At 40.9% G+C, this 14,886-nt stretch overlaps 1 protein-coding gene across 5 annotated transcripts in view; it reads left to right on the forward strand.

Annotated features, from left to right (window-relative positions):
- The window catches only part of PACRG (parkin coregulated), a 471,461-nt gene that overhangs the window by 393,188 nt on the left and 63,387 nt on the right, over nucleotides 1-14,886 (forward strand). The gene's annotated exons all lie outside the window — the stretch shown is intronic.

Here is a 14,886-nt window from a genome sequence, read left to right on the forward strand (position 1 = left end):
TCATGCAATAGAGATGCATGCATCCAGGTTCGATCCCACCCACCGATAACCCAGGTCTGTCGGTGTTACACTGATGCAGGATTAGGGATTTGTTTTTTGTTTCACAGTCCAGAGGGGCCAGCTTTGGAAGCATCTTGAAACTCAGGAGGTCTTTAGAAGGTGGGGTTTAGTTCCTTGTCAGCTGTACGATCAGTGTTTATTCTGCTCCTAAAGCTACTGACAGACTATGACCCACATGGGGCAAGAAGGGAAAATTTTCAAGTAAGCAACCACAAATACTCCAAATTTCAGGGTTCCCTCGAGGAGGACACCGTCTAGTTTTTACTGGACACATGCCAAATGAGGCTGAGATTTCAGCTCACTCCGTTTCTCTGCTGCTTCCATCGCTATCCAGTACATGGCATTGGTATATAACAAATACCTTCAACCCTTTTCTTATCAGAGGCATTTTATGTTTGATTCATTTCATGGATTGTATTTCATTATTGGCCTCTATTATTAATTGGGATTCCTTTTAAGCAATTTCTCTGAATATTCCAAAATTGACCTTCTGACATTACACCCTATATTATTTATGGAAATATGCTTATGATATTGATATGGCATAACTGAGACGTTTTATGCAAGAGGGGTCTTGTAAGGTATCATTGGAAAGATTATGATTTACTGAATGTAAGTATCCAATTTGTATGCATGTATCATTTCTGTATCTAAAGTTAGGAATATTGACTACGTAACAATTAGAACTGTGTGTGTATTTGGGAGACACCCACCAGACAATGGGCCATCAGCTTTGACGGGTCATTAGGAAGAAACAACAAGACTGTGAAGATACTAATCTCCCTCCTTCCTGAGAGGCACCCTGGAATGTAGCTGTGACACTACTAGATCAAGTGGCCCTGTCACCTGGTACTAAACACTATCTTGGACTTCTAGTAATTTTCCACTAAAAGGAGAGGGAGGTCAAGACTGAGAAACAAAAGATTCCTGCCTTATGTAATCTTATTTAAGGCTGGGGAGTAAGGCAAACAGGACTCTTCTCCATTGCCTTCCTGCCCAAGAAGAAAGACTGCTGAAAGTACCCGAAGAGACAAAAGAACTGAGCGGTGGGAAAGGCAAGGGCTGAGTCCAGACTAAGACAGGAGTCTAGTCTGTAAAGAGAAATAAGTGGAACTCTAAGCTACAGAAACTTTACAACTTGCCTAAAACAACATTTAGGGTGACAAATTATTTCTTGAAACCAGTCTCATTAAGAGCGTAAACTTAGTATGCATGTTTTGTTTTATTTGCTTAGTAATCTGCCTTGTTCTGTTTGCTATCCCTTATAATCACTTAAAATCTGGCTTTTATAGTTAATAAACTCGATTATGTTTATTATTAGACCCAGTTTGTGCAAATTCTAACTGGCGGGAGGAGGGTGGGCAAGAAGTTCTGCATATCTCTCTCCACATTGAGGGAGAGGGTGCATTTTTATGAGCTTGCACTGTGCACGTTTCTATACAGCGCAAGACAATATTATCTGGGATTTACCTCTCCACAAGGGTTGTGCACGTGAGCGCTGGGTGAGTCCTCTCACACAGATCTGACTTCAGTCTGTGTCTGCAGCTGTGTGTGGTCTTGCCTGAGTGTGTGCTGGAAAGGGGCTTGAGAGCCTGGCACAGCAACCCAGTGCAAGGGAAACCCAGTCTGGCAGGGCCGGAGGGCTGAGTGGGACCGCAGCTCATCAGGTGGCATCCCAGATGCGGGGGAGAGTCTAACCCATTACAGACCCTGGTTTATGTCTTTCAATATTCCTTCTTCCTTGTACTAGACAATTCCTATTACTTCTATAGTGCAACAATTATTTACAGTGAAAATCAACAAAATCCTGTATAATCCTCTACATATGAAGAATATACTCCCTACATTCTTTGATTGTATATAGCATTTCACGTTATTTAGGACTTAAAATAGAACAAGAGACATTATCCAAATATAGAAGGATGTAGATCTGAATCACAAGGCAAACAAATGAGCAGCTTCTAATTTGAGGCAAAAGACAGATTGTCCATGATATAGTTGATTTACAAGGAAAACAATGTATAGTTTATAATTTACGGTGAAAACATGTGGCTTGGATTTTTTTCGGGTAATGGCAGTTTGCCCTATTTGACCTTCTGTCTTACAGTCAGTGATTGCTAGTTTGCTTCACTTGCAGCTTCCCCATCTATCTCTTGATCCATTCACAAAATGCAATGGGTCACTTTGCATAGGAAAGCAGGGTGACACCCTTGCTTGGTAATTTAGGCCAAGTCTATACTTCCACTTATGTTGGCAAAACTTACGTTGCTTGGGTGTGAAAAAGCACCCTCCTGAGCAACGCAAGTTTTGCCAGCATAAGTGGTAGCGTGCACAGCGCTATGTCAGTGGGAGAGCTTTTTTAGGGTGGTTTTATTATGTTGATGGGAGAGCTCTCTCCCATCAGCATACAGCAACTGCACAAGCGATCTTACAGTGGCACAACTGTATTGGTACAGCTGTACCGCTGTAAGCTTGCTAGTGTAGACATGGCCTTAGAGTTCTTTTTAGGTAGGTTGGGAGGGAGAAAGAGATTTTATGCATATACACATTATGAGAGAGATTCTTGCCTAGGTGATTAACAATACTCTCATTTAGCTGTTTTAGTTTCTGTTCTTGTGGAAAGGAGCTCTAGATGCCCTGGATGCTCTTTGGGTCCTTAGACAAAGGGTCTCACATGAAGTGAACCATTTTCTTATTATCTTTACTTCCTAGTTGGATCCTATTTTAGGATAAATAGAGGTGGGTACTTTTTTATTTTTGCGGGCTAGAAGGAATCAGTATTTATTAATCATTCAAGCCATATCTATTGTATTCATCCCTTACACTTCATTAGGAGACAGGACAGAGAATTGCATAAACAGAGAAGAGACTTTGGATTATTAAGGTAAAAGACTAAGGACATGTCTACACTGCCCTGAGTTCAGACTACTGGGGTATGAATAGCAGTGCACTCCAATGTGCTGCGCTCTAAGTCCCCCATGTGGACGCTGCAAGCATGAACTAAAAGGTCCCTAGTTCACACTAATGTAGTCCTATTCAAACAGGACAAATTAGTGTGAACTAGGGATCTTCGAGTTTGTGTCCACAATGTCCACACAGGGGAGTTATAGAGCAGCACTTTTGCGTGCACTGCTATTCACACACCCATAGCCTGAACTGTGGGGCAGTTCAGACATTCCCTAAGAGAGAAAAGGCCAAGAATAAAAGGGGCAGGGTGTTTTTTGTGAAGCAGTGTTCCATTGGGAGGTCTGCGTTCTGGAATGTGGATTGGTCAGATTTAAAGACAACAGAGATCTTAAAACTTCCCAACTAGTCTGTGTCTAATAGAGAAGCAATAATGACAAGCATGCAACATGTTGCAAGCTTTCAACTGTTTGTATTAGGAAGATCATACTTACTACATTTTCATGATAAATTGATGTTCAGTTACAATGATCTTTAATACCTTGAATTATTAACCTTGAACTCTAAATGCCAAGATCACAAACTATGTAGTGTTCATGTGTCAAACATTTCTGAGCTCATGCATGCTTTCATAACAGTGTATAAATACCACGGGTAGTACAGAGGACTCACATTTCATGAATACTGTTGAAGATATATTGATAAAAGGCTAGTACTAGGCTGCAAATAACTATGACCTCTGCAGGTTTCTCTAGGCAATAGGCTAAAAATAAAATATGATTCTTTCCATTTCTATAAAATTGTTGATTTATATAAACTAAATTGTACACACCTGATAGATAAATTGCAAAATCTAAAAAATGGAACATGTTACTTCTTTCTAGGTAGAAATAATGTGCTAAATATGAATATGTTGCCAGGTTTTATTTCTCTTCCAAATCATTCACGGTAATTTGTTTAGCTCTTTTTTTGTTTTTTCACCAACTCCCAGTGTTTGTGTCCTTTTCCTCTCTTTCTTTGGAGTCATAAACAACCCAGATTGATCAGAATGAAACTGGATATCCTCATATCTAAAAGGTGGCATTATGTTACTGAACTTTTGAAGCTATTATTGAGCAAGCAGGCTTCACTGTATGCTAGGTATAATGTACAATCTACAAAATAAACCCAGCTGGCTAAAAGCTCATAGAAAAATACAATGGTAGGTGGATATTAAGTTTTAAAAGGTGCCATAGCTTCCCATAGACACTGAAACAATTTTTAAACCCCACTTCATTATGGTTAGTCATTTTTCAAGAAATGGAATGCAGGCTGTGGTAATATCATAGATGATCTTTTTGAATCAAATTATTTTACATCCTTCCAACAACTCAAGACCCAGTGAAAAACCCACATCCCTGAGCGACATAGTTATACCAACCTAATCCCCGGTGTAGACAGTGTGGTAGAAGTGGATTAACTACACTGACAGGAGAACCTTGCCCACTGGTGTAGAAACATCTTAAGTGCTACAGCAGTACAGCTGTCTCAGTGCAGGTGCACCGATGCAGCGTTGGAAGTGTAGACCTGTCATTAGGTACTAATCCTGAAAAGACATACATGCGTGAATAACTTCATTCAGAAAGGTAAATTGTTATTATAACTCACCCCTGCACAGGCTCAGCTACTCTCCCCAGTGAGTAGGGTGGGTGGAGTCAGGGAAGAGGTAAGTGGGTGAGTAGTCCCACTTACTCCTTTCGTGTGATTTGGGTACACACATAACTATGTAAGGGGAGTCTTAAACTCCTTTTACTCCTTTGTGTGGTTATATTGGCTGAGTCACAATCTAGCCAAATATTATGGAATTGTGTCAATCCATTAAATACCTGAAGAAATAAACTATGAATAGTGAATAAGTAATTGGCTTTATTTTCCTGATTTAGAAAGTTTCAGAGTGAAAAGAGAGACAAGGTGGGTGAGGTAATAGCTTTTATTGGACCAACTTCTGTTCAAGGTAACATCCCTGCAGTCGCAGGACAAAAAAGGGGGTTAATTGGTTACAGATTGTTGCAATAAGCCATAAATCCAGTCTCTTTATGAAGATCATGATTTTTAGTGTCTAGCAAAGTTATGAATTTAAAGTCCCAGGCTCATCTTTTGTCAGTGTTGTACAGGTTTCCTTTGAGGATGAGGACTGAGAGGTCAGATACAGAGTGATCGCTTTGTGAAAAGTGTTCACCCACAGATGATATGGTGTTTTTGTCATTTATCATTTTCCTGTGTGAGTTCATTCGACCGCATAGTGATTGTCTGGTTTCACCCACATAGTAGTTACTGAGGCAGTTAGTGCACCACATGTTCTGATAGGCATATGTAGGGCCATGGATCTTAAAAGGTGTATTGATAATTGTAGCAGTGGCAATAAGTCTGCAGGTTTTGCATCTGTTCTGGCAGGGTCTGGTGCTGCTTTGAGTTGGTGTGTCCTAGTCTGTGGGGAGCTTGCTTCTGATGATGAACTTGGAGAGGCTGGGGTGTTTGAAGGCCAGAAGAGGGGGTTCAGGAAATATTTCTTTCTGTATGGAGTCCACATCAAGTATGGGTTGTAGTTTGATGATACCCCTTATGGGTTCCAATGTGGGGGGTAGGTGTCAACTAGGGGCATGCAGCTGGAGGAGGCTTAGTCTCTGTATTGAAGCAGGTTCTCTGGGGGTATTTGGGTGGCCGATTCCATGAAGAAGAGCTCTGTGGAGTTTAAAAGCTTGTCCCCCTCACCAACAGAGAGGGCCATCCCTAGGGTGGTGCGGGGCCTGGGGCCACTCAGCCTCCCCACTAGTCTCCTCGCTGTCCACCCGGCACACCCACCCACCCACCCGCTGCTTGCCTCCTCACCCCATACCCCCTGCCAGCCCACCTGCCACTCTCCTCCTCGCTGTCCGCCCACCACTCGCCTCCCTGCTAGTCTCCTCGCCGTCCACCTGGCACACCCATCCACCCGGCCATCACTCACCTCCTCACATACACCCCCACACACCTGCCCGCTGCTCTCCTCCTTGCTGTCCACCCATCTGCCTGCCGCTCGCCTCCCCTCTAGTCTCCTCCCTATCTGTCCAGCGCGCCCCCCTCATCCGCCCAAACTCTGCTCTCCTCACTGTCTGCCCACCTGCCACTCACCTCTTCGTGCGCCTGCCCACTGCTCACCTCCCTGCTAATCTCATCGCACATCCAGCATCCCCACCTCCCCGACCACAGCTGTCCTCCTCAGCGTCTTCCCCCCGCCTGCCTCCTCACCCCCTCCAGCCTGCCTGCCTGCCGCTCGCCTCCTCACGCGCCTGCCCACTGCTTGCCTCCCCGCTAGTCTCCTCGTCGTCCCACTGCTTGCCTCCCCTCTAGTCTCCAGCGTGCCCTCCCCACCGTCCGCCCGACCACCTCTCTCCTCCTCACCGTCTGCCCATCCTCTGGCCTCCTCACCCCTTCCCACCTGCCTGCCTGCTGCTCACCTCCCCGTTGGCCTCCTCACCCCACTCACCTGCCCGCCTCCCGCCTCACCTCGCCACCCACCTCCTAGTGGCAAATGGCATCCTGATCGTACATCAAGTAGGACATGGAACAAAGGGCAGGACCCAGAATGGTCATCCCAGTTCACCCTACCCAAGGGATGGCTCTGCCAACAGAAATTGGTCTCCCACCTTATCTCTCTGATATCCTGGGAGCAAACATGGCTACAACAACACTTCCTACAACAATGAATATCAGAGTGAAAAGTAATTTAGGTTTTGTTTTAATTATTCAGTTTTAGTAATCTACACTTATTTTGAAAGAGATAAGGTGGGTGAGGTAATACCTGTTATTGGACCAACTTCTGTTGATGAAAGAGACATTTTGAGCTCTACAGAACTCTTCTTCTCACCTGAAGTTGCTCCAGTAAAAAATATGATCGCATCCATCTTTTCTATCTCATATCCTGGTACCAACATGGCTTCAACACTGCAAACAATTATTTCTAGCACATTTAAGGAAGTTATATTTTTTAAAATGTGTTTGGCCTGGAGTAACCTTGTAAGCATATTTTACTTTGAATTCACAAAATTATGTCTTTTCTCCTAACCCTCTCAGTGCCCCAAAGTAATACTTCCTATATATTTTGGAGATTTGTGTTAGTTCTGCTCTGCAAACTGAAATACCACAAGTTATATAATTAGCTCAAAGTATAGGTATCATCAGTAACTAAGCGTTTTCTAAAGACTTCAGATGGAAGCTAGGGTATTTTAGTTAGACTTGTATTAAATAGATGGCCTGATACTGTTACCATTGAATTCAGTGAGAGCAGGATCAGTTCTAGACAGTAGCCAAGGGCCCTAAAAAGAATTCTATATTTTTGGGACAATATGGGCTCAGTTCTGCCCTGACTTACATTTTGACTTCAGTCAGATTTACCAGGGGGACAAATCCTTCTCACTTTAGGCACACAACTAATTCCATTGACTTCAGTGGGACTTCTGCTGGGAGTAAAATGCTCTAGGTTTGGCCCAGGGAGGAAATCAGTGTAGAATTTGTCTATGCATATTGACATAAACAAGACAATTGACATATAGCAAATGTTGACATATAGCAAATAAAAGAGATGGCCATTCATCAGGATAGTGCTGTAGCATTCATTGTCATTAGGGGCTTAGTTTAACAGCTAAAGAAATTCACTTTGCCTCAGGTTTTTGTTGACGTTTTATTTTCTTTCAGATGATTAGTTCATAGAACTAACTTGCACCACACTTCTAAAGCCCCTAAAGGAGAAGTTAATTCAGTTCCTTTTTCTGTAGTGCAGTAAGGCAATCCCAGGTATTGTTAACAAGCACGGGTATAACAATGTGATCAAAAAGTGCTACAAGCAGTGTGTACCATAAAATGGCCAGATTTAGTATCTTTCTAAGACTAATTGTTTTAAAAACAGTCTGGAGACATACTTGTCCATTATTTAGTGCATGCAAGAGCAGCTTCTAGATAACAGAAGTTACTGCATAGGATTTGGTAAAAATACCTTTTTCATTAAATTGTATGACTCATTGAATCATTTAGCCAGTTAGAACCTTCTGTTCTTGAATATTCCGTGTTCTTTTATCTTGTCTTAATTGGCATCATGCAGTCTGAACATGAAGGACTAAATCTGAGCTATTAGTTTCACCAAAGGCAATGGGATTATTTGCATCAGCAAAGTGAGCTGGATATTACCCACCATGTACTTGTGCAGACACTGACACAACTATTAATTGTATAACTTCTTAGTATAGACCTTTTTCTCCCTTCATTTTATTTAATATTTTCAGTTACAGTCATCAATAAAATCTTACTGATTAATGACAAATAGTAAAGCCAATTGGCCAAATCCTAGCTGGTGTAAATAAATGTAGCTCCATTAAAGTCAATGGAGCTGTGCTGATTTACACCAGGCAAGGGTCTGGCCAAATATTGGACAGAAAATAATAATTGTAAAGAAAAAAATTGCTATTTGTCAAATGAAAGTCTTCAGATCACTTTGTAACCCGTATCAGAAAAAAAGACAGTTACTAAGTACTGGTAAAAATAGTAAGAAAAATACATTACAATGTAAGAAAGCTATAATATGCATTCATGTTAATATACATGGAACTACTATAGCATGTCAGAATGTCTTACTGAAAATCTGAAAGGATATACTCTGTCACAATATTGTCCTCTTAACCATCTAGACTCTTCTTATTCTTCTCTTCATGCATATTGTTCATAGATGGCTGTCATGGGGCATGCTTGCCCTGTAGCACTCCATGTTGACCTAGTGTGGTGCTGAAGGCATTCCCTGCCTCAGTTTCCCATCTAGCATGTTCCTTTAAAAACTCCAAACAGCCCAAAAGGGTGTAAGACAAAATTCCCCTGCTGGGTTTCTAGTTTATCAAATCCTAAATAAACTTGAAATAAAAACTTTTCCCCTTACTGCTCCACTAAGTTTTTATAGAGTAGAATAGCTTCAACAGAAGAGACTGAGAGAGACCTGCCCCCTAATACAATAGCCTGGTGTTCAGGTTCTCATCTGGAACCAAAAACAAGGATCTACTCCAAATCAGAGAGAGCAGGTATTTGAAAACACAGTTTTTTCATGAGAAAGGACTGACCTGGCTTAGGCACTTAATTCCAGGAGAGGGTGAATCCAAAGCAGAAATAGGCACCTCTCTCCAGTTCAGTGTTAGGTACCTAATTATCTTTGAGGGGCAGGACCTAGGCCCGGCTCCTCTCCTGTCCTCAGCATTTCCTGCTGGCTTAGGAAGATCCCTGCTCAGCTTGTTGGCTTCTGAGAGTCCCTTTGTGGACATAGCCTTAAGGGACTTGGCCAAGGTCATACAGGCACTCTGTGGTGGAGCTGTGACTTAAAAACATATATCCCAAATCTAGAGCTGAAACCCTAACCACTGGGCAATCCTTCCTCTCTAATCACAGCCTGTGAACAACCTGCGGAATGCCATATTATGTATGTTGTATTACTTGAATGAGCAAGAACAGACCATATATCACACACCTGCTTTCCCTAAGTTGGCTCTGATTCAACCACAGCTGCACTCCCTCCTCCCATAATCAGGCCAGAGGGTGTGTGGGCCCTGTTAACCCTGGCTGCTTGCTTCCTTTTCCTACCTTCCTTTAGGAAGAAGGGATATTGGTGGTTCTGGCACAAAAGAGTTCCCTGCCATTGGTAATGGTAGAAGCCATTACAGTCTCCTGTGTAGATCATCTACTAGTGTTGTGTAAGGATTTGAAGTGTGGCTCCAAAGACCAAAGATTATTCTCCATTTTGGAAGTCAGGGCTCTGCCTTGCAGGAAGCTGCAGGCTGCTTTCAACACCAGGCTCTTGGGTTTTTTGTGTTAGAGTTTTGTAATGTTCAATAAATACAAGCCCTTCTTGACTTAAAAAAGAACACTACATTTCAGGCTGTAGAGCTCAATAAATGCTGAAGCCTACTCTTGACCCCGATTCAATAAAACTGTTAAGCTTCTGATTAAGGTGCCAATTTTTAACAGTGCGGTTAATTTACCACTGGAATAATTTATCAACTGAAGTGATGGATTGTCCATCATTTGAAGTCGTTAAATCAAGAGTAGACGTTTACTAAAAGATACCCTGTACTACAAGCAAAAATTTGGGTTTGAGACAGGAATTACTGAGTGAAATTCTATGGCTTGTGTAATGCAGGAGGTCAGACTTACTGATCATGATGGGGCCCTTCTGGCCTCAGTCTCCAAATCTATTCATTAAGTCCATGCCTAATATAATGGGAACACGTAAAAAGTGCTTAACTTCAGCAGAGGTGTAAGTATTTTCCTGAATTGGAATGCTTCAGAGAATGGTGTAAAGCACACCTTATTGATCATGAATTTCACTGGCTGTATACCACTGATGGGTTATTGATTATGATTGAATTGGGTTTTTGCCACTGTCTGTTGTATTGTATTCTGTGTCATGTGCCAACATGCCATGGAGCTGTGCACACAGTAGTAATTAAAGTAAATAAAAAATTACAGATAGATAAATTTTCAAATCAAATATTTGAAAATGACTTTCCTGCATCATTTTGAGTTCAGGATTCCATCTTTCCCTTTTCACAGCTGACAACATCATAATCACCTAAAGCAAGTCCAGTGTATATACAACTCCTTGCTTAGTTTTAGGTGTTTGTGATATGTTTTTAACTGTTGCAGGTGAAATACAGAATACTGAATGCAAGCCAAGCCATAGGAGTAAATTACCGATGATGTTAGCTGAAATACTTTATATGTATGAGACCATTTACATACATAGTCAATAGGGAACTGTCTGGTTATTAGAGGTGCTTGTTTAAACAACATTTTAGAGCTCAAATGAAAAAATATATCAATCCAGCATGACCCATAGACCAATTAATGGATGACTTTACATTTACCCCGATACAGTTTTTTCCATCTGTGGCATACATGCCAAATTTTCAAAAGTGCGCTTTTGCATGTGCATTTTGACCACTTGAGCCATAATGTAGGTAATATTTTTCATGTAATAAGAAATCCATGTATAACTTAATCTAACTGAAAACATACACAAAGACAATTTAGGAAAAGGGCAGTTTATTCATATAATTGTGTAAGATCTACAACAACAACCATTCTAGAAAAGGGTTAGCACTTTAAATTCTCAGGTTAAACATGATGCAGTTAAAGAAAACTTGCCCTCATATCCTGCATAGGCTTCATAAATGCATACCAGGGAGCTCCGAATTGAGTACAAGAAAACAAACAAGTCTCAACTATTTCCTCTTTTTAACTTGACCACTTAAATATTGAAACCTTTCTTGTTCAGATGTTAAACTCTTAAGTGTCCAAAGTCAATCACTTCTTAGTTTTTTTTTTAAATCATGAAATACTTGAATTAGATTTTTCTTTTGTTTTAGAAAAAGAAAAATTGTTCCATAATTATAATGCTGGAAAAGGTTAATAGAAAAATTATGAAAACATGGCATCCCAAAAATAATGTGAAATTGTTCGCCTAAACTTAGCCATCATCATTTATTTATGCACCTACAGCCAATTGCTGTAATGATTTTTAACACAATGATATTGGAATTTGAAAATTTAAACCTTATTGACCAAATTTGGGTGCTGGCAGTTAGGCATCTAAATCAATAGTTGGGCACCTAAATCAGTGGCCTGATTTTCAGAGGGGATTCAGGGTGATAAATAAAGATTCATAGATTCACAGATTCTAAGGCCAGAGGGACCACTGTGATCATCTAATCTGACCTCCAGTATAACACAAGCCAAAGAATTTCCCCAAAATAGTTCATAGAGCAGATTTTTTAGAAAAACATCCAATCTTGATTTAAAAGTCGTCAGTGATGAAGAATCCATCATGATCCTCAGTGAATTGTTCCAGTGGTTAATTACCCCCACTGTCAAAAATGTACCCCTTATTTCCAATCTGAATTTGTCCAGCTTCAACTTCCACCCATTGGTCCATTATATTTATTCTCTGTGTAGATATGTACAGACTGTATCAAGTCACCCCTTAACCGTCTCTTTGTTCAGCTAAATAGATTGAGCTCTTAATCATTCTTGTGGCTCTTTTCTGAACCCTCTCCCATCTATCAATATCCTTCTTGACCTGTGGGCACCAGATTCAAGCACCCAATTTAAAAAAGTTGGCGTATGTCATGAAGATTATGGATGGTTTTATATCATGATTTAACGCTGAAAATACACTGATTTCTATATTATATAGAAGAGTCAATAAGAATTTTTAAAAATGCAGCCATCATCCCCAACCTATTCAGTTCCCTGAATGAAGTTTATTCAGCGGAATCATTTACAGTATTCTTATAACAAAAAGCTAACTGCTGTAGAGTTTTAAAAGTTTCTATTGTGTGCATACTGTAAATACACAGAGGAAGTGACAGGAAACTTCAAGATACAGACAATCCTTGTGCAAAGTGTCCTTAGAAATTGATTTAACCTTCTGGATGCTGTGGGCATCCTATCCAGTCATTTGACAGTTAGGTTGGAAAGCATCTGCATCCTAATTTTATAAATGTACTAAATCATTCAAAACAATGTCCTGCTTTGCCAGTTACTGAATCTAAGGCCTGGTCTACACTACTGGGGTTAGTCAACCTTAGTTACGCTACTCCAGCTTTGTCAATAACGTAGCTGGAGTCAACGTAGCTTAGGCTGACTTACTGTGGTGTCTACACCACGCGTTTATGGGAGAGGCTCTCCCACCAACTTACCTTACTCCTCTTGTTCCGGTGGAGTATCGGAGTCGATTGGAGAGCGTTCTCTAGTGGATTTAGCGGATCTTCACTAGACCCGCTAAATTGAACCCTGCTGCATCAATCGCAGCAGCGTCGATCCCCGGGGGTAAGCGTAGACATGGCCTAATGTTAATTGTTAGGAAAAGTTAGGTATTACAAACAAAAAGGTGGAGTAGAGACTCAATACAGAGAACAACATTCATATAAAGATGCAACAGAAGTGTTCTGTTGGGTTTATAAAAACAATTACTCCCTCAACTCTTCCAGCCAGCCAGTTAATGACTAGGACATGCCCTCCCTTTTGCCCATTATTGCTTGATTATATTTTACTTCTTCAAATAAAAAAGGCTGCCCCTGTGATTTTCAAAGCTGTCTAGGGGATTTGGATGCCCAGTTCCAGTTAATTGTTTGACCCTATCCTTTAGGCATCTTTGAAAAATCTCAGCCTTTGCCTATTCTATGCCAACCTTTTTATTTTTCTCATAATCTCCTAACATTCATTGTGGTAGCAGCTGTGTTGCTTTACCACTGCTAGTGACAGTGAGAATGCTCGTGTGTGCCGGATGCTGGCATTTTCAGCACCATGTTATGTAATGCTGCTCAGCACAGAGTTAGATGAGATGGGTGGGGGGAAAAGAAATCAACAGCCAGTCTGCACTAGTGCTCTGACTATCAGTAACCTCAGTGAAGTTACACAAATATTGCAGCAACGATGAGAGATTTTAAGTAAAAACTATGTGTAGTCAATGCTCGAGTGGTTCAGTTACTCAAAGTACCCAATTTAAACTTTTGCCCAAAAGTTCATGCAAACATTTTGAGTGGTTCAAAAGAGTTCAGGGTACATCTGGCCTGCCGAAAAGCTGAAAATATTGAAAATTTCACAAGAAAGTTTATTCTCATAAGGTTTTCAGAGCAAATACTCTGATTCTAGCAGTCTGTATGAACCCCATCTGGTTTAGGTCACATTGTTTCAGCTGATGGAGGAGCTATTTGGAGACATTGTTGGTTGGTTCACTTCCCCTCATATTTGCCACTAGCATTTTTAGGGGAGTAAATAGTTTCTGCCCCACCATTCTACAAACAGTAGAATCTGGAAATGGTCCTTTAATTCTGCTAGTGCCGCATATGGTATTTATGTCTTTACCTCATTCTTGGGCTAAACTGCCACAAATTTATCAGAGAAATAGGGAATTCCCAGAACAAGCCATACAAAAGATCATCAAACTTGTCTTTACTATTTACCCCCTCAGATGTGTTGTTACTGGTGGACTCTTCCAATTATCTACATTAGCATTATTTTATGTACAGTGGAAATGTTAATAAACTCATTTGTAATACCTACTGGAGCAATTAGGAAAAGCTGCATAGTCACTGTTTTGATAGGCAGAATACAAGCACAAGCCTTTTGCTACTTACCCTTCATTAACAACATTCATTTTCTGATGATAGCAAATAAACCTTACAGCTTAAATATCAAGGGCATTTGTTTACTCCATTCTCATACAAATGGTAATAAGTAGCAGCAAGTAAAGATAGGAACAAATAAGAATACTGAATTAAAAATGGTATATTCACTAACTTGTACCTTTAGTAATTCTGTTTTGGGACCCAGTGATCTCCCATCAGGGCTTAAAATGAGTTGTAACTTTCCCCTAATCTCCCCCATCCTCCCAGCTCACATCTCTTCCTCCTTCCATCATTTGCCAAGGTCTTTCAGAATGCTGATAGGTGTGCGGTGGAGGCAACATATCCAGCTACCCTTCTACTGGTTGTTGATGCTGCATGTGTGTTCTAAAGCAGTATTTCTCAACCTTTCTGATACCAGGGATCAGCTTGCTGCATTCTTAAACTGTGTCAGAGAGATCTCAGGGACTGGCACAGGTCCACGGACTGGTAGTTGAGAAACACTGTTCTGGAGTCAGCAAAGCACTCCAATATGCAATGTTGTATACTTCCCCAGAAGAGACAATGTGTGTAAGTTCTACTTCTGGGGTACAGAAGGAAAGTTTTCAGATCTGAGGGATCACTTAGTGGGGACCCTAAAAAATTGTAACATTTTAAGAGAATATCACAATATCCTTGAGATGCAAGTAGGGAGCAGGGAGTCCCAGTCACATTTCCATAGGTAAATCGCAGGCAGTATCCTGGG

The sequence above is a fragment of the Chelonia mydas genome, chromosome 3 (assembly GCF_015237465.2).
Source record: "Chelonia mydas isolate rCheMyd1 chromosome 3, rCheMyd1.pri.v2, whole genome shotgun sequence".
NCBI lineage: Eukaryota > Metazoa > Chordata > Testudines > Cheloniidae > Chelonia > Chelonia mydas.